Source organism: Orcinus orca, chromosome 17, assembly GCF_937001465.1.
Source record: "Orcinus orca chromosome 17, mOrcOrc1.1, whole genome shotgun sequence".
Lineage (NCBI taxonomy): Eukaryota > Metazoa > Chordata > Mammalia > Artiodactyla > Delphinidae > Orcinus > Orcinus orca.
In genome coordinates, this window is record NC_064575.1 from 42,728,665 (window position 1) to 42,751,280 (window position 22,616).

The following is a 22,616-nucleotide window of genomic DNA, read 5'->3' on the forward strand; positions in this document are numbered from 1 at the left end:
ATAATATAATACAAGAAATATAGCCAATATTTTATAGTAACTATAAGTAGAATATAACCTTTCAAACTTGTGAATCACTAAGTTGTACACCTGAAATTTGTATATTGTACATCAGCTATACCTCAATAAAAAAACAAACAAAATTTATGCTTACACCAGACTATAGTCTATTAAGTGTGCAATAGCATTATGTCTAAAAAAAGTACATGCCTTAACTAAAAAATACTTTATTGCTAAAAAATGCTAACCAACACCTGAGCTTTCAGTGAGTCTTACAGTAACATCAAAGATCACTGATCACCATGACAAATATAATAATAATGAAAAAGTTTGAAGTATTGCAAGAATTACCAAAATGTGACACCGAGACATGAAGTGAGCAAATGCTATTAGAAAAAATGGTGCTGATAGATTTGTTCAACACAGGGTTGCCATTAACCTTCAATTTGTGAAAAATGCAATACCTGTGAAGTGCAATAAAGTGAAACACAATAAAAAGAGGTATGCCTGTAATTCTCAGTTCTCTGAAATTTTCAGAGTACCTGTTTTTTGTTTTTGTTTTTTTCTCTTCACAGTGTGACCACCATCCTTATAGGTGTGGAATGTTGGTCAAGAATATATTTTGGAGGTCACTAGCTTATAAATTAATCAGTTTTAATAAACTCTGTTGGCCTTATAATAAATTTATTTAAAAATTCTTGCTGAAAGTTTTAAACCTGTTATTTTTTCATAGTGGCTCCCCAAATCTTCATTAGTTGGTTTGTGTATTAGGAAATTCTTATAGATTCCTTAAGTAATAGATTATGTAGAATAGTTGCTTATCATTAAGTAATAGATTATGTAGAATAGTTGCTTATCATTAAGTCATTACTAAAGCAGTTATATATGTATGTATACACACACGTATATGTCATAGTTCTTTAATCTATTAAAATTGGGTGGCTCCTCTATTATTTATGAAAATGTTGCAGAGAGACTTAGCAGTGAAGGGCACATATCTTTGCCTTCTTTTCATTTGCATAAAATACCTGGCGCATTCTCAATTCTAATGAAGGAATTCAGAAGTTAATTTTTAAGTGTTTGGTGCTCTTAAATAAGACAGCTAAACCTGAATGAGACCTTGTATTTTTTTCAGATGGTAAATGATCATGATTGAAAACAGTCTTATTCAATAAATACACATGTTATGGACAAACAGTCATCGTGTTGCTAGTTGGTTTTCTCAGATATATTCAGATAAGCAGTACATACATTCAAGGAGAGCATGTCATTCTTTTCCTTGACTAACTCATAAATTAGTTCAAGGGGATTCTGTGATATCTCCTGGTTACTTCAAATTTAGCTTTTCTTCTAGTAGCAGTCATTGATGTCCTGCAAATAGACGTGACATGAATTAGTGAAGTGGTTTCCCAGGTATGCTGGAGTTGGAGGTTTTTATGGGATGAAGTGCTCTGGCCTTGTTGCTATACCTAGGACTTCTGCATGATAGAATTGTATCTAAGCTATCTACTTCTGGTATTGATAGCTCAGTCCCCCTAAGTCCTAAAAATAACCATCAAGAGGAGAAGGAACAACTAGAGGAGATGGAAAGAAATCTTACAGGATTTTTGCTCATGTTTAGGACTGGTTTTAGGGGCTGTGGCATGTTCTTTCTAATAAATTGTCCATGTGAATATTTTTACTCATTCTTATCAGGAGAAAAAGAGAAAGTCATAATTCCCACCAGTCCAGGAACATTGTGAAACAATGTCAGTCATGAAATATTTATGAAAGCTTTTGGATGGAGTCTGGGGAAGAAAGAACTGTGAAAAGTCTGGGAGCCACAGAAATATTTTGATAATTAAGAATCTTTGGGGATTTAAAATGTGTATCTAAGAAAGTTTTGTTCTTTAAAAGGAATGATTCCTAACGGATGTTTGAAATGTGTGTGTGTGTGTGTGTGTGTGTGTGTGTGTGTGTATTTCTCACAAACTCAGGAAATATTTCTAGTAGTCATTGATTAATAACTCTTGAGTCACATCTGAGTTGATATATTACCAGTTTTAATGCAATGTTTACTTAGTTTAACCATCTGTTGACCACTAGTCCATGGGATTCTAGTTTGGAACTTCCATAATAGTCTCATATAAGAAGTAGATTAAGTAGGGTCAGAGTAAAATCTCCCCCAAAGGCTACTTTGGATTCTTAATTCTCTTGACGTTTTTAGAAGTGATCACAAGCTGCATTATTCATTACTTCTTAAAAATTTTACTTACATACATAACCCTAAGAGCTATAAATCTCTTATCTCCTTGAGAGGCCCTCAGGACAGAAGCTATAAAATATAACTGAAGTAGACACTGGTCCCCAGCTAATATAGAAATAAAATTTGTAATTGAATATTTATATCTTAATTTGAGTTTTAGAAAAGCAACATCTTTTCTTTTCCCAAAGAAAATCATAGATCCTCTTGACTGCATGCAAAAGAAAAGAGAAACCTCTAACCTGAATAGATGGAAAATAAATTTGAAGCTGGTAATTAAGTAGGCCTCAAGCTTCATATTTCCAGTTCTCCCCACCATCTCCTCCCCTTCTGCTGAGGTTTTCAGGGAATAGTAGAGTTAGGAGATGCTGTGAGAAGTTCAAAAACTAGGAGTAATTTTATAATTAAAACATCCTGGGCAGCAGGAATTTGTTTCTTTAACAAAGTATGTTAGACTGTTAGGTGAAGGTAGGTAAAAGCAGCAGATAGCCAATACTCTTCTGTAGGTAGTGTGTGCATCATTTTAATGCAAAGTGAGACGACTTTGATGTAATATATTATGAAAAATATCAATTACCATCAAAGTCATCACTGACATAAATTTGTTAAGTTCTGTGCGGATTTTGCCCTAGCAACCTTTATCCAGGTGTTCGTAATCGTTCGTTGTTGACAACCACTAGGTGACACTGTTGCTTCACCAAGTTAGTGCAGGAAGCTCCATTAGCTACACAAGTTATACAGGAAGCACTATTGTTTATATTAGCCTGAAATTGGACTAATACTGATCATCAGCATTATTACAAATAGTTCTGACAGTACTATCTATTATATAAAATATACACACGCTTATAATAAAACAAACTACTAAGTACTACTACTGCTGCTGCTACTCCTAGTACCATACACCACAAGACCAATGTTTAAAATTTGTCAACTCTGTGATGACCTTTGTACTTTGTACTTTAATTTAATCCTTCTCTCAATCAAACTTGTAGGAGATTACAAATCTAAGAAGTGGCAGAACTGAAATTCAAACATTGTATGACAGCTTCTCTGGCCCCTTTAGTCACACAGCAAGCTTAGTGATAGGTTACAACCTGAGCTCTGTGATGGTATGTATTTCCAATCAAGTTGTCTATATCAAAATAAGAGGGCCTATGGAAAAACAGTAGGGTGAGTTTAACATAAACATAATACAGTTTCCTTTCCATTACTTTTTTTTATTGGCATATAGTTGCTTTACAATGTTGTTTCTGTTGTACAATGAAGTGAATCAGCTATAGGTATACATATATCCCCTCCCACTTGGACCTCCCTCCTACCCCCACGCCACCCATCCCACTCATCTAGGTCATCACAAAGCACTTTTTAAAAGGTGTTCTTGGAAACTCATATCTGTGAAAAAACTCTGGGTCTATTTGGTATACCTACTAATATTTTTATTCACAGGAGGAAACCTTAATTTAGGATTGCTAGATAAAACACAGGATTCCCATTTAAATTTGTGTTTCAGATAAATGATTTCTTAGCATAAGTATGTCCCATACAAAAATCTGTATTTCTGGTACACAATAAATATATACATTTTTTGTATAAATATGTCCCCAATATTGCATGGGGCATATCTATATTAAAAATAAAAATTATTTCTTATTTATCTGAAATGCAAATTTAAGTAGGTCTCCTGTATTTTAATTTGCTAAATCTGTCAACATTACCTTATCTATTATTTCAGTTAACTTGGGGCAGTTTAACAAAACTCACTCAATTTTCTCCCTTTCTATCTTGGACTCTCTCCCTTCGCTATTTCCCCCTCCATTTCTGAGGAATATATATTTGTCCTTTTAGAGGATGATCCTATGATCTGTATCCTTTATCCTTTTGCTTCCTGCTTCTCTTCAGACTTGCTCCATTTGTTATCATAATCCCTGTCTCATTTTCACTGTTTTTCTCACTACCATGTCTTTTTCCCATCTATAAAAGTGATTAGAGATTTGTACCTCAAAAAAACCTCAAGCTTCTTCTCTACCCTATTTGGTTATACTTCTTCAAAGAGCAGACCCTATTTTCTTATCACCCATTTACTCTTCAAACAACTGCAACTGGTAATAAAACTTTTCTCCCCAAACTCATTCAACAGCTTTCTAATTGCTAAATTCCATACTTTTCTAAGCCCTCATCTTTCTTTTTTTTCCTCTCTATTTGATGGTGTTCCATCTCTAATTCTTTATTTCAGTCTCTCTGTATTTTTTCTCATGGATGAATCATCACCTTCTTCTTGTGATAGAGTCTCAGATTCTCATTGTAGAATGAGAATTGTATCTCCATTGTAGTAATGACATCACCATATAATATACTCAGTCACATAAACACATTCTTCTTTGACATTTTTTGGCCTCCAATTTTTCTGCTGTATTATGTGGCTTCTACCTCTGCTACATTCTTGCATCTCTCTATTTCTTTTGATTTTCAATCTGATTATTACCATCAAAAGGAAGAGGATTCTTCAAAAGGATTTAAGATTGACAGTAAAAGAATTGTATTTCATCTTTCTTGCCTTCATCCCCTTAACTGATGATTATCCTGGGACTGCCAGAAGTAAAAGGCATATTCTGTGGTGGGGTTCTTCTTTTCTGTGAATAAGTTGATAATCTCTCTGCTTGCAGCTGGTCAATATTTGACAGTGATCTTCTAGTCCATGAGAATGGAGGTTAGATATGAAAGTAATTCTTTTCTCCTATACATGAAATGGGTCATCAGATTCAGAAATTGCTTTATTGCTGAATGTGATATAGGTACTTTCACTACATTCACTGTTTTGGGCATTATCTGCTTAAGATGCTGATTAGAATGTGAGAAAGATAATACATACAATCTACCTTATTCCTAATTTCAGAAATCAATTCCAGAAGTGAAGTTTAGACCTTGAATTTTAAAATCTATTGTTCTTGGTTTTACAATCCTAATTATGTTAAGTCTCCTGAAGTATAATTCTTCCTCATTCTTGGGACTTCCTTGGGAATGAATAATCCATGGAGATGTATCAGAAAATATTCTGATCATCCAGTGTAATTTTTAAAGCAACCAATTAAAACTGGCTTCAAATAATAAGACTGTTCATTGGATTGGAGACTTTTGGAGTATAAATTTAATTAAGTGGAGTTTTTCTTTTAAGTACAGGTTAATAGGCTGTCCACCAAAAGTAATCCCTTCTCTATAGACAGCTGAAAGAATTGACAGGCATAAATACTTGTGCTACGAAGCATATTCATCACTTCTTACTTCACACGAGTTTTAAGTTTCTAGGTACAGTAAAACCTTGTTTTTATAGATTGAGTTGAGACCCCCAGTCAATTTGTTAAAAGCAGTTTATAGATGAAAATATTTCTCCTGGCTCTCATAAAGAATTAATTTAGATTAATAACTGCTAGAGCAATAATGTTAAATTTACACTCCCACCAATAACCATGGCATATATCACTAAGAGATTTATGCAAATTTTCTTGCTGAGCATGGATGCACTGCTTCAGAATTCTTCTGAACTCATTTCAGTAATTCAGTTGAAGAACTAATTCATCTGTTTGACCCATGATATGGATGGCTTTTTTGTTAATCATTTTCAGAATGTAGAACGTATAAATACAAGAAGATAAAGTCAAGAATTTAGGCATTTCAGGATCACCTTGAGGACATGACGAAGGTTAGAGTCTGAAAAGGAAGAATGGAGTTGACATGCAGATCTTCAAACTAAACAGGGATACATGACCATTTTTGGGGGGAGGATAAATAATGTCATAGTCCAATTCAGAATTTTGGTTTCAAGCAAGGCAGATAGAAATAGATTTGGTTTGTTATTCTATTTGGAATCTAAGTAGGCTGGTTTGCAAAAAATATAAACTGGATAAGATTGTTCATCCCAGAAGAAGAAAATATTCCATTCTAACTGAATAATGATAGGAAGTAAGACATATATGGTTTTCTTACTTTATGCTTTCAATGCATTAAGGCATATTAAAAAGTCAGTTCAAAACTATTGAAATACATTATTCAAATCGTCTTAGCAACTAACGAAAGAAATTTATAGGCGCTAACAACTAACATTTATCAGTGCTTTTCCCATATGCCAGACATTGTCCTTGGTACTCTACTTATCTAAGTCCTCCCCTCAAAGACCTTGAAAAGTTGGCATTAGCTTTGTTCACCAATGTGCTGGTTGATTATCCAGTTTCATAGTACAACACTTCAACTATTTCTTTATTCTTGTTCTCCTTTTGATGTGAATAAAAAGTAATGTTCCCTGGGCTTGGTTTATCTCCTCTAGTATATTTTCTTTCTTTCTTTTTTTTTTTTTACTGCCAAATATATAGTGAATATGGTACAAAATATCATTGTAATCTATGTGCAATATAGATCTTGCAACTTCTCATGTAAATTTCAGTTATGCCACTAGTTAATTGGGAGAATGAGAACTCTGGTACTATTCCCTACATGCTACTTCTTTTTTTTTTTTTTTTTTGCGGTACACGGCCCTCACTGTTGTGGCCTCTCCCGTTGCGGAGCCCAGGCTCCGGACGCGCAGGCTCAGCGGCCATGGCTCACGGGCGCAGCCGCTCCACGGCATGTGGGATCTTCCCGGGCCGGGGCACGAACCCGTGTCCCCTGCATCGGCAGGCGGACTCTCAACCACTGCGCCACCAGGGAAGCCCTACATGCTACTTCTTGAAGTGAAAGAAATGCTTTATGGAAGTCCTAAACAGCACCTCAAAGATTTGAATTTTCAATAAGCTAAAATTATTTGAGTATTTGTCTACATCTTCCAATAAATGATAAATATTTCTTTTTCTTAATTTGACTCCACTGTCTGAGTTATACTTAGCCACCCAATTTGACTTCCTATGGGGACAAATAAGCTTAAGCACTGAGAATTTCTGAATATTATTATGTACATTTTGGTAATAAGACATTAGTGGTAGAAACCCATATTTGAATTATGTCATTAAGTATGGAATGTAAACCAGCAAGAAAAAACTAGCTCAAAAGAAAAATATGTTCCATGGCTTCAAGGTCCCAGGAAATTCTAAGCATAAGTGCTCTAAATTCCCATTGGGAAGTCAGTTGATCCAGAAAACTAGACATCCTTAAGTATTGTGGAAGTCAACATGTAACATGTTGAAGAATGTCCCAATAAGACCACCCAAAGGATGAATTTCTTATACATCTTGCTGGCATAAGATGTTAGCCCAAAAAACCTCATTGGAGCATAAGAACAATATCCACCAAAAAAAATGACATGATTAGTAAGATGTGTATCCTAGTGTTATTTGAAAAAAAAAAAAAACTCCATAAAACTGGAAGAACCAAAGTATCTATTCCTTGGAAGATGGCTATGTAAACTTTGGTACATCTTTATGAGGGAATATTGTGCACTCATGAAAAAAATGGTGTTCTCTAAGAGTTTTTCATGATATAGCAAAGGCTTATAATGTTCAGTGAAATAAAAAAAAGTTATGAAATAAAAAAAGTACCGTATTGTCTCAACTATGTAAAGAAAAATATTTCATAGAAAAAAAATGGAACAAACTATATCAAAAATTTAATCAACAGTGTGATCATGGAACATATCTTTTTGTTTAACACCACCATTTCTATACTTTACAAAACTTTCTATTTTATAATAGTAATTTGATTATGTAATAATCAGAAAAATTAAAACTATTGGAAAAAATAAATGGCTTCTGAATTCTTATCAAAGTGCAGGTGTTCTACTTTTTGCCTTATTGCTCCTTGGCACAAAGTAGGCAAAACCATGGAAGCTGACCACGGAAAGTAAAAGCAATGGAATAAGTAGAAACTTGGGTTTTAATTTTTGGTGTATATATATATATATATATATGCGTTTGGTTATTTTTCAGTTTTGTAAGTTTACTCATATTTCATATACACAATAAATTATCTTTTGATAAAAATACTTCTTGTTGCAAGTGAGACCCTAAGAGTAATTATCAGTCCTGAATCTTAGACTAGCTCCCTATTTCATGCATAAAAAGCTGAGTGACCATTTCTCAGGAATGCTATAAAAATGTTTTCACACTGCTTGAATCCTCTTCATTAGGAGTCACCTCTAGGTACTATTTCAACTTTAAGACTTAAGACCTAATGAGGTAACACTACAAGATCTGTGCTAGTATTGAATTTTCACTAAAAGTAATTGCATAAATCAAACACTGTTTGAAAGTGTTGGGGAAACTTGCTTTTTTGATGATCCCTTTGTGGAAATATAGGCTGTATGGAGTATTTTAGACGTTTTTCTTCTGAGTAACACAGCAATCCCAGAGTCGATTTTTTTTCTCTGTTATTATGATACCTTGTAGATGAGACTCTGTACCCAGAGGGAAAGTCTAATGAAGTTATTAGACAAACTCTATTATCTCTTTTAATAGAAGTACTAAACTGAAAAATTACATGACTACTGAAGACATATTTGATTTCAGTAATAAGTTTGATATGAATTCTTAAGATACCTTTGTGGACAAGATGAAAAAAACATTCTATTTGACTGACTGTTCTCAATTCCTACTAAATAAATTTCAGTCTGAAGGACAGAGTCTAGTAGATGTATCTCGGTTTTCTTATTTATTGATTTGAATAAGGACTTATATGACATGCTTCATCAATTTTTAGGTAATGCTATGGACTGTGTTATGTCTCCCAAAATTCATATGTTAAAGTCCTAACCCCCAATATGATGGTATTTGGAGATGGGGCCTTTAGGAGATAATTAGTTTCAGGTCATGTCATGAGGTACTTCTGCTTTCTCTCTGCTGTATGAAGACAAAGTGAGAATGTGGCTCTTTGCAAGCCAGGAAGAGGGTCCTCATCAGGAACCAAATTGGCCAGCTCCTTGATCTTATACTTCAAAGTCTCCACAACTGTGAGAAATAAATTCCTGTGGTTTAAGTTATCCAGTATCTGGTATTTTATTATGGCAGCCTGAGCTGACTAATAATACAGGGAACAATGTTTGGAGGAATAGCTCATACGTTTAAGTGAAGTACATAATTATCAGTATTAATAATGACTAGATCAGATTCAGAAAGATTTTATCACAACGAATTAATTGACCAGATTCAATATATCAGGTAAGGTTTAATATAAAACTTGATGCTTAGATTTTTATAAAAACTCTCCTACATAATAAAGGATGGAGAATATATCACTTAACAGAGTAGGTTTGGAAAAAGAGTTTAGTTGTATGGTATTGTTTACACTTTTCAAGCCAGAACACAGCTAAGCACTGTTAAATTTTGGTATCACATACTAAAAGGAAAATCGGCAAGTTGTAGCAAATCATGAGGAGGGTGATCATAATGATGGACAATTTTAAAGTCATATTACATGGGGACCTCCCTGGCCTGGTGGCTCAGTGGTTAGGACTCTGCACTCCCAATGCAGGGGGCCCGGGTTCAATCCCTGGTCAGGGAACTAGATCTCACATGCATGCCACAACTAAGAAGCCTACCTGCTGCAACTAAGACCCTGCACAACCAAATTAAAAAAACAAAATCCTTCTTCATGTATAAATAAATAAATTAATTAATTAAAAGTCATATTATATGATAATTTCCAGCTAGAATGGAGTTGCAGGAACATTTATCTTCCTGCCTGAAACAAATAAGAACCTGACAAAATATGAAACAATATTGTCAAGATTTTGGACATCAGGCAACAAAAGACAATAATCTTGGAAAGGTTGGAAACAAATGAAATGAGCCCAGTGATTGTCCCAATGTACTGCTAGGAGAGTTTCCAGGCCATTGTGCAGCAGAGTATGAAGGTGGAGGAGAACCCAGGAGGAGACAGTCTCCCTAAGTTGAAGAGAAGGACCTGGAAGTCTGGAGAGGCTGAAGCAGCTGGATTTCACATGGCAGAGTGCCAGAGAGAGAGCCCCAGAAATCTGCACATGTGCATAGTGTTAAGCCAAGTAAAGATTTGCACAGAAGTGTAGGGAATTTACAGACACTGGGAAAATGATTAGAAGGAGCAATCCCAGGGACTCACACAAGGTTCATGTTTCTATTACCCAGAGTGAAAATTCCATAGTCCACAGAGCATCAACTGGCAATGAGTTCTGCCACAATTGTGGGAATAAATGTTGCTCTTGTCCCACCTATCAGTATAATTCAGGTTTGGCTTTTAATTTTTGAGATGAAGAAAAAGATGGATGGAATTAACAGTAGATTAGACATGGTAGAGTAAAGAATTAGTGAACCTGAAAACATAGTAATAAAAACTACTCAAAATGAAAGATAAACATGCCTTAAAAAAATACACAAAGCACCGTTAAACTGTGTGACAACATCAAGTAGCCTAATATATATTTATTTGGAGTTTCCAAAGGAAGTAGGATAGAAAATATTTCAGTAGATAATTGCTAGACATTTTCCAAAAGTGTTAAAAACTGTAAACTCACAGATCTAAGAAGCTCAACAAACACCAAGCACAAATAAATAAAGAAATAAATAAGAGCAAAATATGATGGAAGGAAGAAACACCAAGGTACAGCATAATGAAATTACTTTAAACCAATGGTAAATAAAAACCTTTTTTAAAAATAAATATTTAGAATAGATATTTATTGGAGTATAATTGCTTCACAGTACTGTGTTAGTTTCTGGTGTACAGCAAAGTGAATCAGACATATGCATACATATATCCCCATATTCTCTCCCTCTTACACCTTCCTCCCACCTTCCCTATCCCAAATGAAGTGATAGTAGCATCGAGATACATACACTACCAAATGCAAAATAATTAGCTAGTGGGAAGCAGCAGCATAGCACAGGGAGATCAACTCGGTGCTTTAAGATGACCTAAAGAGAAAACCTTAAAAGCCTCTAGAGGATAAAGAAAACATGTACAGAAGAACAATAAAGATGGCAAAAAAAATTCCTTGGAATTTTTCTGGAATTCCTGGAAACAATGCAAGCTAGGTGACAGTGGAGCAACATCTTTAAAGTACTAAAACAAAAAGAAAATGACAATAACAGCAAAAAATACCTGCCAACCTAGAATTTTACACCTAATGATTTATTTTTCAAAAACAAAGTCAATGGGGCTTCCCTGGTGGCACAGTGGTTAAGAATCTGCCTGTTAATGCAGGGGGCTGGGTTCTAGCCCTGTTCTGGGAAGATCCCACATGCCACGGAGCGGCTAGGCCTGTGAGCCACAACTACTGAGCCTGCGCGTCTGGAGCCTGTGCTCTGCAATGGGAGAGGCTGTGACAGTGAGAGGGCCATGCACCACGATGAAGACTGGTCCTGTGCTCGCCACAACTGGAGAAAGCCTTCGCGCAGAAACGAAGACCCAACACAGCCAAAAATAAATAAATAAATTTATTTAAAAAAAGAAACAAAACAAAACAAAAAAACAAAGGCAATGAATCTGTAGATTGCTTTGGGTAGCATAATCATTTTCACAACACTGATTCTTTCAATCCAAGAACATGGTATGTCTCTCCATCTATTTGTGTCAACTTCGATTTCTTTTAACTGTATCTTATAGTTTTCTGCTTACAGGTCTTTTACCTCCTTACGTAGGTTTATTCTAGGTATTTTATTCTTTTTGTTGCAATGGTAAATGAGATTGTCTCCTTAATTTCTATTTCTTATCTTTTGTTGTTAGTGTATAGAAATGCAACAGATTTATGTGTATTAATTTTGCATCCTGCAACTTTACTAAATTCATTGATTAACTAGTAGTTTTCTAGTGGCATCTTTAGAATTTTCTACATATAGTATCATGTCATCTTCAAACAGTGACAATTTTACTTCTTCTTTTACAATTTGTATTATTTTATTTTATTTTTCTCCTCTGATTGCTGTGGCTAGGACTTCCAAACTATGTTGAATAATATTGGCGAGAGTGGACACCCTTGACTTGTTCCTGATCTTAGAGGAAATGCTTTCAGTTTTTCACCACTGAGAATAAGTTTGCTGTGGGTTTGTCATATATGGACTTTATTATGTTGAAGTAGGTTGGCTCTATGCCCACTTTCTAGAGAGTTTTTATCATAAATGGGTGTTGAATTTTGTCAAAATATTTTTCTGCATCTATTGAGATGATCACATGGTTTTTATGCTTCAATTTGTTAATATGGTGTATCACATTGATTGATTTGTGTATATTGAAGAATCCTTGCATCTTTGGGATAAATCCCAGTTGACCATGGTTATAATCCTTTTAATGTGCTGTTGTATTCTGTTTGCTAGTATTTTGTTGAGGATTTTTGCATCTATGTTCATCAGTGATATTAACCTGTAGTTTTCGTTTTTGTAGTATCTTTGTCTGGTTTTGGTATCAGGGTGATGGTACTCTTGTAGAATGAGCTTAGGAGTGTTCCACTCTCTGCAAATTTTTGGAAGAGTTTGAGAAGGATAAGTGTTAGCTCTTCTCCAAATGTTTGATAGAATTCACTTCTGAAGCCATATGGTTCCAGAACCAAAAATCTTTATTGAAAGATTTTAAATCACAGTTTCAATTTCAGTACTTTTGATTGTTCTGTTCATATTTTCTATTTCTTCCTGGTTCAGTCTTGGAAAGTTATACCTTTCTAAGAATTTTTCCATTTCTTCCAGGTTGTCCATTTTTATTGGCATATAGTTGCTCTTATAATCTTTTGTATTTCTGTGGTGTCAGTTGTAAGTTCTCCGTTTCCATTCCTAATTTTATTGATTTGAGCCCTCTCCCTTTTTTTCTTAATACATCTGGCTAAAGGTTTATCAATTTTGTTTATCTTCTCAAAGATCCAGCTTTTAATTTTATTGACCTTTGCAATTGTTTTCTTCATTTCTATTTGATTTATTTCTGCTCTTATCTTTATGATTTCTTTCCTTCTACTAACTTTGGATTTTGTTAGTGCTTCTTTCTCTAGTTGCTTTAGTGTAATATTAGGTTGTTTATTTGAGATTTTTCTTGTTTCTTGATGTAGGATGGATTGCTATAAACTCCCCTCTTAGAACTGCTTTTGCTGCATCCCATAGGTTTTGGGTTGTCATGATTTCATTGTCATTTGTCTCAAGGTATTTTTTGATTTCGTCTTTGATTTCTTCAGTGATCTCTTGGTTCTTTAGTAGCGTGTTGTTTAGCCTCCATGTGTTTGTATTTCTTACTTTTCTTTCCCCTGTGTAATCCCTATAAAATTACCAATGGCATTTTTTACAGAAGTAGAACAAAATATTTGACCATTTGTATGGGAACACAAAAGACCCGAATAGCCAAAGTAATCTTGAGAAAGAAAAATCGAGCTTGAGGAATCAGGCTCTCTGACTTCAGACTATACTACAAAGCTACAGTAATCAAAACAGTATGGTACTGGCACAAACACAGAAATATAGATCAATGGAACAGGATACAAAGCCCAGAGATAAATCCATACACCTATGGTCACCTAATCTATGACAACAGAGGCAAAAACATACAATGGAGAAAAGACAGCCTCTTCAATAAGTGGTGCTGGGAAAACTAGACAGCTACATGTAGAGTAATGAAATTGGAACACTCCCTAACACCATACACAAAAATAAACTCAAAATGGATTAAAAACCTAAATGTAAGGATAGACACAATAAAACTCTTAGAGGAAAACATAGGCAGAACACTCTTTGACATAAATTGCAACAAGATCTTTTTTGACCCACCTTCTAGATAAATGAATATAACAAAAATAAACATATGGGACCTAATTATACTTCAAAGCTTTTGCACAGCAAAGGAAACCATAAACAAGAGGAACAGACATCCCTCAGAATGGGAGAGAATATTTGTAAATGAAGGAACTGACAAAGGATTTATCTCCAAAATATATAAACAGCACATGTAGCTCAATATCAAAAAACAACCAACCCAATAAAAAAATGGCAGAAGACCTAAATATACATTTCTTCAAAGAAGACATACAGATGGCCAAGAAACACATGAAAAGTTGCTCAAGTACACTAATTATTAGAGAAATGCAAATCAAAACTTCAATGAGGCATCACCTCACACCAGTCAGAATGGCCATCATCAAAAAATCTACAAACAATAAATGCTGGAGAGGGTGAGGAGTAAAGGGAACCCTCTTGCACTGTTGGTGGGAATGTAAATTGATACAACCACTATGGAAAACAGTTTGTAGGTTCCGTATAAAAGTAAACATAGAAACACCATATGACCCAGGAATACCACTACTGGGCATACGCCCAGAGAAAACCATAATTCATAAAGACACATGCACCCCAATGTTCATAGCAGCACTATTTACAATAGTCAGGACATGGAAGCAACCTAAATGTCCATCAACAGAGGAATGGGTGAAGAAGATGTGATACATATATATAATGTAATGTTACTCAGCCATAAAAATTTAATGAAATCGGGTCATTTGTAGAGACATGGATGGAACTAGAGAGTGTCATACAGAGTGAAGTAAGCCAGAAAGAGAAAACCAAATATTGTATATTAACGCATATATGTGGAATCTAGAGAAATGTTATAGATGACCTTATTTACCCAGCAGAAATAGAGACACAGACGTAGAGAACAAATGTATAGATACCAAGGGGGAAAGGGGTGGGTTGGGATGAATTGGGAGATTGGGATTGACACATATACACTCTTGATACTATGTATAAAGTAGACAACTGGGGCTTCCCTGGTGGCGCAGTGGTTGAGAGTCTGCCTGCCGATGCAGGGGACACGGGTTCGTACCCCGGTCTGGGAAGATCCCACATGCCGCGGAGCGGCTGGGCCGGTGAGCCATGGCCATTGAGCCTGCACGTCCGGAGCCTGTGCTCTGCAACGGGAGACGCCACAACAGTGAGAGGCCCGCGTACCGTAAAAAACAAAAAACAACAACAACAAAAAAATAGACAACTGATGAGAACATATTCTATAGCACAGGGAACTCTACTTAATGCACTGTTGTGGGAGGGAAATGGGAAGGAAATCCATAGGGAGGGTATATATGTATATGTATGGCTGATTTATTTTGCTGTGCAGTAGAAGCTAACACAATATTGTAAAGCAACTATACTCCAATAAAATTTAATTAAAAACAAACAAACAAAAAAACCCAAAGGGAAGATAAAACATTTTTCAGATATATAAATAATTTATCCAGCAAACCTGCACTAGTAGAAATGTTAAAGTAAGTACTTCAGGCAGGAAAATCATACCAAATGAAAATCTGGAACTATCCAATGAAAAATGAAGAGTAGTGGAATGGTAACTCTGCAGGTAAATATAAAAGACTTTGAAAATTATTTTAATGTCTTTTAAAGATATGCAACTTTAAAGCAAAAAACTAATATATTTTATTTTGGGGTTATAACACATGTAAACATAAGTGTATGACAATTGTAGTACAAAGGAAAATGGAAGTATGCAGTTGTAATGTCCTTATACTAAATGTGAAGTGGTATGCTATCATTTGAAGATAGACTTTAATAGTTAAAGATGTACATTATAAACTCTAAAGCAATCATCAAAATAAGTTATAGTTAATAAACCAACAAAGGAGTAAAATAGAATCATACAAATAATCCAAAAGATGGTAACAAAAGGAAAAAGTGAAGGACTGATGAGATAAATATAGAATAAATGACAAATTGATAGATTTAAACCCAACCATATCAATAACCACGTTACATATAAATAATCTAAATACTCCAAATAAGGCAGAGATTGTGACACTGGATTACAAAACAGGACCCAACTCTATACTGCCTATAAGAAATCCACATTAAATACAAGGACATATAAATATTTACACATATTTCCTTCAGCATGAGTGTTATTGTTCCTAGAAATAGGAGAGCTGAAGCAGCAGTCATAGGTCCACAATCATGCACTTCTAAGGAAGTGAATTTCTAGCACTGTATGGGATAATTCCTTCTTGGTATCATCAGATCTTTTCAAGTCAAGCTGTGTCCCCAGCCATAGTTTATTTTACTTACTGTTTATCAATTGTTGGTCAGAAATGAGAAGGAGCTTTTACTAATCCTCAGTGAACTGCTGTTCTTTATTGTTTCCTTCCTTTTTTCTCCCTCCTTTCTCCTTCCTTCTTTCCTTCCTTCCTTTCTTTTTCAGTTCAGTCTGCTATAACAAAAAATATCATAGACTGGGTGGCTTAAACAACAGACATTTATTTCTCACATTTCTGAAGACTTGGAAGCCCAAGATCAAGACACCAGGAAATTCTATATCTGGCGAGGACCTCTTCCTGACTTGTAGATTGCCAGTTCCTTGCTGTATCTTCACATGACTGAGAGAGAAAGCTCTAGTCTCTTTCTCTTCCTATAAACGCACTAATCCCATCATGGTCTCCACCCTCAAGACCTTGTATAAAACTAATTACTTCACAAAAGCCCCACCTTCTAATACCATCTCTCTGGTTGTTAGGGTTTCAACATAAAAATACTGGGGGGACACAAACCTGCAGTCCATAACACCTTCTGTTTTCCCTCCCTAGCCCCCCTCATCCTTCCCTCCTTTCTCTTTGAAAATGCCTTGGATCCTGGTAAAACATTCATTTGAAAGTACAAGTGATTCTTTTCCCTAGGCATTGTTTTACTTCACTAGAGCTATTTCCTTTTGACCCCTATTATGAGGCAAAATAAGCCATAGAACATAAACTAATGGCGGAAGAAAAAACATGTTAAACAGATTGTAAAGTGTTATTTAATCCAAAGAGAGCAAAGTAAGTTACGTTAGCAATCAACACTGAGAGCACAGGATTGTGCTCATTTTCTTTACTGGTTGGCCTATCATGAGTAAAATATTAACTGCACTGTTAAGGACTGTAATTGACATATATGTGCATCCACATTTAAATGTAGCAGTTTTTCTAAAATGAACAGCACCATAAAAGCATCAGAGCTTTTTTGGGATAGCACTAAATGAATTAGCCCTGAGAGGTTGTTATGTGTCACAGGGATTAGTATAAAGACTAAAGAGTGGGTATTTTATTTCATTTAAAATTTTTTTATTGGGGTATATTTGTTTTTATGATGCTGTGTTAGTTTCTACCATACAGCAAAGTGGAGTTCCCTGTGCTATGCAGCAGGTTATTTTTTTTTAACATCTTTATTGGAGTATAATTTCTTTACAATGGTGTGCTAGTTTCTGCTTTCTAACAAAGTGAATCAGTTATACATATATCCCCATATCTCCTCCCTCTTGCATCTCCCTCCCACCCTCCCTATCCCACCCCTCTAGGTGGTCACAAAGCACCGAGCTGATCTCCCTGTGCTATGCGAGCAGATCTCCCTGTGCTATGCGGCTGCTTCCCACTAGCTGTCTATTTTACATTTGGTAGTGTATATATGTCCATGCCACTCTCTAACTTCATCCCAGCTTACCCTTCCCCCTCCCTGTGTCCTCAAGTCCATTCTCTACAACTGCGTCTTTATTCCTGTCCTGCCCCTAGGTTCTTCAGAAGCTTTTTTTTTTTTAGATTCCATATATATGCATTAATATATGATATTTGTTTTTCTCTTTCTGACTTACTTCACTCTGTATGACAGTCTCTAGGTTCATCCACCTCACTACAAATAACTCAACATTTCGTTTCTTTTTATGGCTGAGTGTATTCCATTGTATATATGTACCACATCTTTTTTATCCATTTGTCTGTCTATGGACATTTAGATTGCTTCCATGACCTGGCTATTGTAAATAGTGCTGCAGTGAACATTGGGGTGCATGTGTCTTTTTGAATTATGGTTTTCCCTGGGTATATGCCCAGTAGTGGGATTGCTGTGTCATATGGTAGTTCTATTTTTAGTTTTCTTAAGGAATGTACATACTGTTCTCCATAGTGGCTGTATCAATTTACATTCCCACCAACAGTGCAAGAGGTTTCCCTTTTCCCCACACCGTCTCCAGTATTTATTGTTTCTAGATTATTTGATGATGGCCATTCTGACCGGTGTGAGGTGATACCTCATTGTAGTTTTGATTTGCATTTCTCTAATAATTAGTGATGTTAAGCAGCTTTTCATGTGCGTCTTGGCCATCTGTATATCTTCTTTAGAGAAATGACTATTTAGGTCTTCCACCCATTTTTTCATTAAGTTGTTGTTGTTTTTTATATTGAGCTGCATGAGCTGTTTATATATTTTGGAGATTAACCCTTTGTCCATTGATTCGTTTGCAAACATTTTCTCCCATTAAGAGGGTTTTCTTTTCATCTTGTTTATAGTTTTCTCTGCTGTGCAGATGCTTTAAAGTTTCATTAGCTCCCATTTGTTTATTTCTGTTTTTATTTCTACTACTCTAGGAGGTGGGTCAAAAAAGATCTTTATAGTGTCCAGTCTTAATTTAGGTTTTTAATCCATTTTGAGTTTATTTTTGTGTATGGTGTTAGGGAGTGTTCTAATTTCATTTTTTACATGTAGCTGTCTAGTTTTCCCAGCAGCACTTATCGAAGAGACTGTCTTTTCTCCACTGTGTATCCTTGCCTCTTTTGTCATAGCTTAGTTGAGCATAGGTGCGTGGGTTTATTTCTTGGGTTTCTATCCTGTTTCATTGATCTATATTTCTGTTTTGGTGCCAATACCATATTGTGTGGTATATTGTGAATTCAGGGAGTCTGATTCCTCCAGCTCCGATTTTTTTTCTCAAGATTGCTTTGGCTATTCAGGATCTTTTGTGTCTCCATACAGATTTTAAGAATTTTGTTCTAGTTTTGTAAAAAATACCATTGGTAATTTGATAGGGATTGTATTGAATCTGTAGATTGCTTTAGGTACTATAGTCATTTTCACAATATTGATTCTTCCAATCCAAGAACATGGTATATCTCCCCATATATTTGTGTTATCTTTGATTTCTTTCATCAGTGTCTTATAATTTTCTGAGTACAGGTTTTTACCTCCTTAGGTAGGTTTATTCCTAGGTATTTTATTCTTTTTGTTGCAGTGGTAAATGGGATTGTTTCCTTAATTTCTCTTTCTGTTCTTTTGTTGTTAGTGTATAGGAATGCAAGAGATTTCTGTGCATTAATTTTGTATCCTGCAACTTTACCAAATTCATTGATTAGCTCTAGTAGTTTTCTGATGGCATCCTTAGGATTTTCTATCTATAGTATCATGTCATCTGCATCTTGTTCCTGATCTTAGAGGAAATAGTTTCAGCTTTTTACCACTGAGAATGACATTTGCTGTGGGTTTTCCATAAATGGCCTTTATTATGTTGAGGTAAGTTCCCTCTATGCCTACTTTCTAGAGAATGTTTATCATAAATGAGTGTTGAATTTTGTCCAAAGCCTTTTCTGCATCAAAAGCTTTTTCTGCATGAGATTATCATATGATTTTTATCCTTCAATTTGTTAATATCATGTATCACATTGATTGACCTGCGTATATTGAAGAATCCTTGCTTTCCTGGTATAAACCCCATTTGATCATGGTGTATGATTCTTTTAATGTGTTGTTGGATTCTGTTTGCTAGAATTTTGTTGAGGATTTTTGTATCTATGTTCTTCAGTGATATTGGCCTGTAGATTTCTTTTTTTGTTATCTTTGTCTGGTTTTGGTATCAGGATAATGGTGGCCTCATAGAATGAGTTTGGGAGTGTTCCTCCCTCTGCTATATTTTGGAAGAGTTTGAGAAGGATAGGTATTAGGTCTTCTCTAAATGTTTGATAGAATTCATCTGTGAATCCATCTGGTCCTGGACTTTTGTTTGTTGGAAGATGTTTTTTTTTTTTTTTTTTTTTTTTTGCGGTACACGGGCCTCTCACTGTTGTGGCCTCTCCCGTTGCAGAGCACAGGCTCCGGATGCTCAGGCTCAGAGGCCATGGCTCACGGGCCCAGCTGCTCCACGGCATGGGGGATCTTCCTGGACCGAGGAATGAACCCGTGTCCCCTGCATCGGCAGGCGGACTCTCAACCACTGCGCCACCAGGGAAGCCCTGTTGGAAGATTTTTAATCACAGTTTCAATTTCATTACTTGTGATTGTTCTGTACATATATTTTACTTCTTCCTGGTTCAGTCCTGGAAGGTTATACCTTTCTAAGAATTTGTCCATTTCTTCCAGGTTGTCCATTTTATTGGCATTAGTTCCTTATAATTGTCTCTTATGATGCTTTGTATTTCTGTGGTGTCCGTTGTAACTTCTCCTTTTTCATTTCTAATTTTATTGATTTGAGTCCACTCCCTCTTTCTTGATGAGTCTGGCTAAAAGTGTATCAAATTTGTTTATCTTCTCAAAGAGCCAGCTTTTAGTTTTATTGATCTTTGCTATTGTTTTCTTTTTTTCTATTTAATTTATTTCTGCTCTGATCTTTATGATTTCTTTCCTTCTACTAACTTTGGGTTCTGTTAGTTCTTCTTTCTCTAGTTCCTTTAGGTGTAATGTTAGATTGTTTATTTGAGATTTTTCTTGTTTCTTGAGGTAGGATTGTATTGCCGTAAACTTCCCTGTTAAAACTGTTTTTACTGCATCCCATAGGTTTCGGATGGTTGTGTTTTCATTGACATTTGTCTCTAGGTATTTTTTGACTTACTCTTTGATTTCTTCAGTGATGTCTTGGCTCTTCAGTAGCATATTGTTTAGCCTCCATGTGTTTATGTTTTTTGACATTTTTTTTTCCTGTAATTTATTTCTAATCTTATAGTGTTGTGGTCGGAAAAGATGCTTGATTTGATTTCACTTTTCTTAAATTTACTGAGGCTTGATTTGTGACCCAAGAGGTGATCTATCCTGGAGAATGTTCAATGTACACTTGAGAAGAAAGAGTAATCTGCTGTTTTTGGATGGAATGTCCTATTAATATTGATTACATCTATGTGGTCTATTGTGTCATTTAAAGCTTGTGTTTCCTTATTAATTTGCTGTCTGGATGATCTGTCCATTGGCATAAGTGAGGTGTTAAAATCCCCTGGTATTATTGTGTTACTGTCGAGTTCCCCTTTTATGGCTGTTAGCACTTGGCTTATGTATTGAGGTGCTCCTATGTTGGGTGCAGAAATATTTATAACTGTTATATGTTCTTGGATTAATTCCTTGATCATTATATAGTGTCCTTCCTTGTCTCTTGTAACATTCTTTATTTTAAAATCTATTTTACCTGATATGAGTATTGCTACTCCAGCTTTCTTTTGATTTGTTTGCATGGAATATATTTTTCCATCCCCTCACTTTCAGTCCGTATGTGTCTGTAGGTCTGAAATGGGTCTCTTGTAGACAGCATATATATGGGTCTTGTTTTTGTATCCATTCAGCCAGTCTGTGTCTTTTGTTTGGAGCATTTAATGCATTCACACTTTAGGTAATTATTGATATGTATGTTCCTATTACCATTTTCTTAATTGTTTTGGGTTTGTTTTTGTAGGTCCTTCTCTCCTCTTGTGTTTCTCACTTAGAGAAGTTCTTTTGGCATTTGTTGTAGAGCTGGTTTGGTGGTGCTGAATTCTTTTAGCTTTTGCTTGTCTGTAAAGCTTTTGATATCTCTGTAGAATCTGAATGAGAACCTTGCTGGGTAGAGTAATCTTGGTTGTAGGTTCTTCCTTTTCTTCACTTTAAATACATCATGCCACTCCCTTCTGGCTTGCAGAGTTTCTGCTGAGAAATCAGCTGATTACCTTTTGGGAGTTCCCTTGTATGTATTTTTTCATTTTTCCCTTGACTTTAGTTTTTGTCAATTTGATTACTATGTATCTTGGTGCATTTCTCCTTGGGTTTATGCTGCCTGGGACACTCTGCACTTCCTGGACTTGGGTGGCTATTTCCTTTCCCATGTTAGGGAAGTTTTCAACTATAATTCTCTTCAAATATTTTCTCGGGTCCTTTCTCTCTCTCCTCCTTCTGGGACCCCTATAATGTGAATATTGGTGCATTTAATGTTGTCCCAGATGTCTCTTAGGCTGTCTTCATTTCTTTTCATTATTTTTTCTTTATTCTGTTCTGTAGCAGTTATTTCCACCATTCTGTCTTCCAGGTCACTTATATGTTCTTTTGCCTCAGTTATTCTGCTATTGATTCCTTCTAATGTAGTTTTCATTTCAGTTATTGTATTGTTCATCTCTGTTTGTTCTTTAATTCTTCTAAGTCTTTGTTAAACATTTCTTGCATCTTCTCAATGCTTGCATCCATTCTTTTTCTGAGTTCCTGGATCATCTTCACTATCATGATTCTAAATTCTTTTTCTGGAAGTTTGCCTATCTCCACTTCATTTAATTGTTTTTCTGGGGTTTTATCTTGTTCCTTCATCTGTGACATAGTCCTCTGCCTTTTCATTTTTCCTATCTTTCTGTGATGGTGGTTTTCGTTCCACAGGCTTTGGGACTGTAGTTCTTCTTGCTTCTGCTGTCTGTCCTTTGGTCAACAGT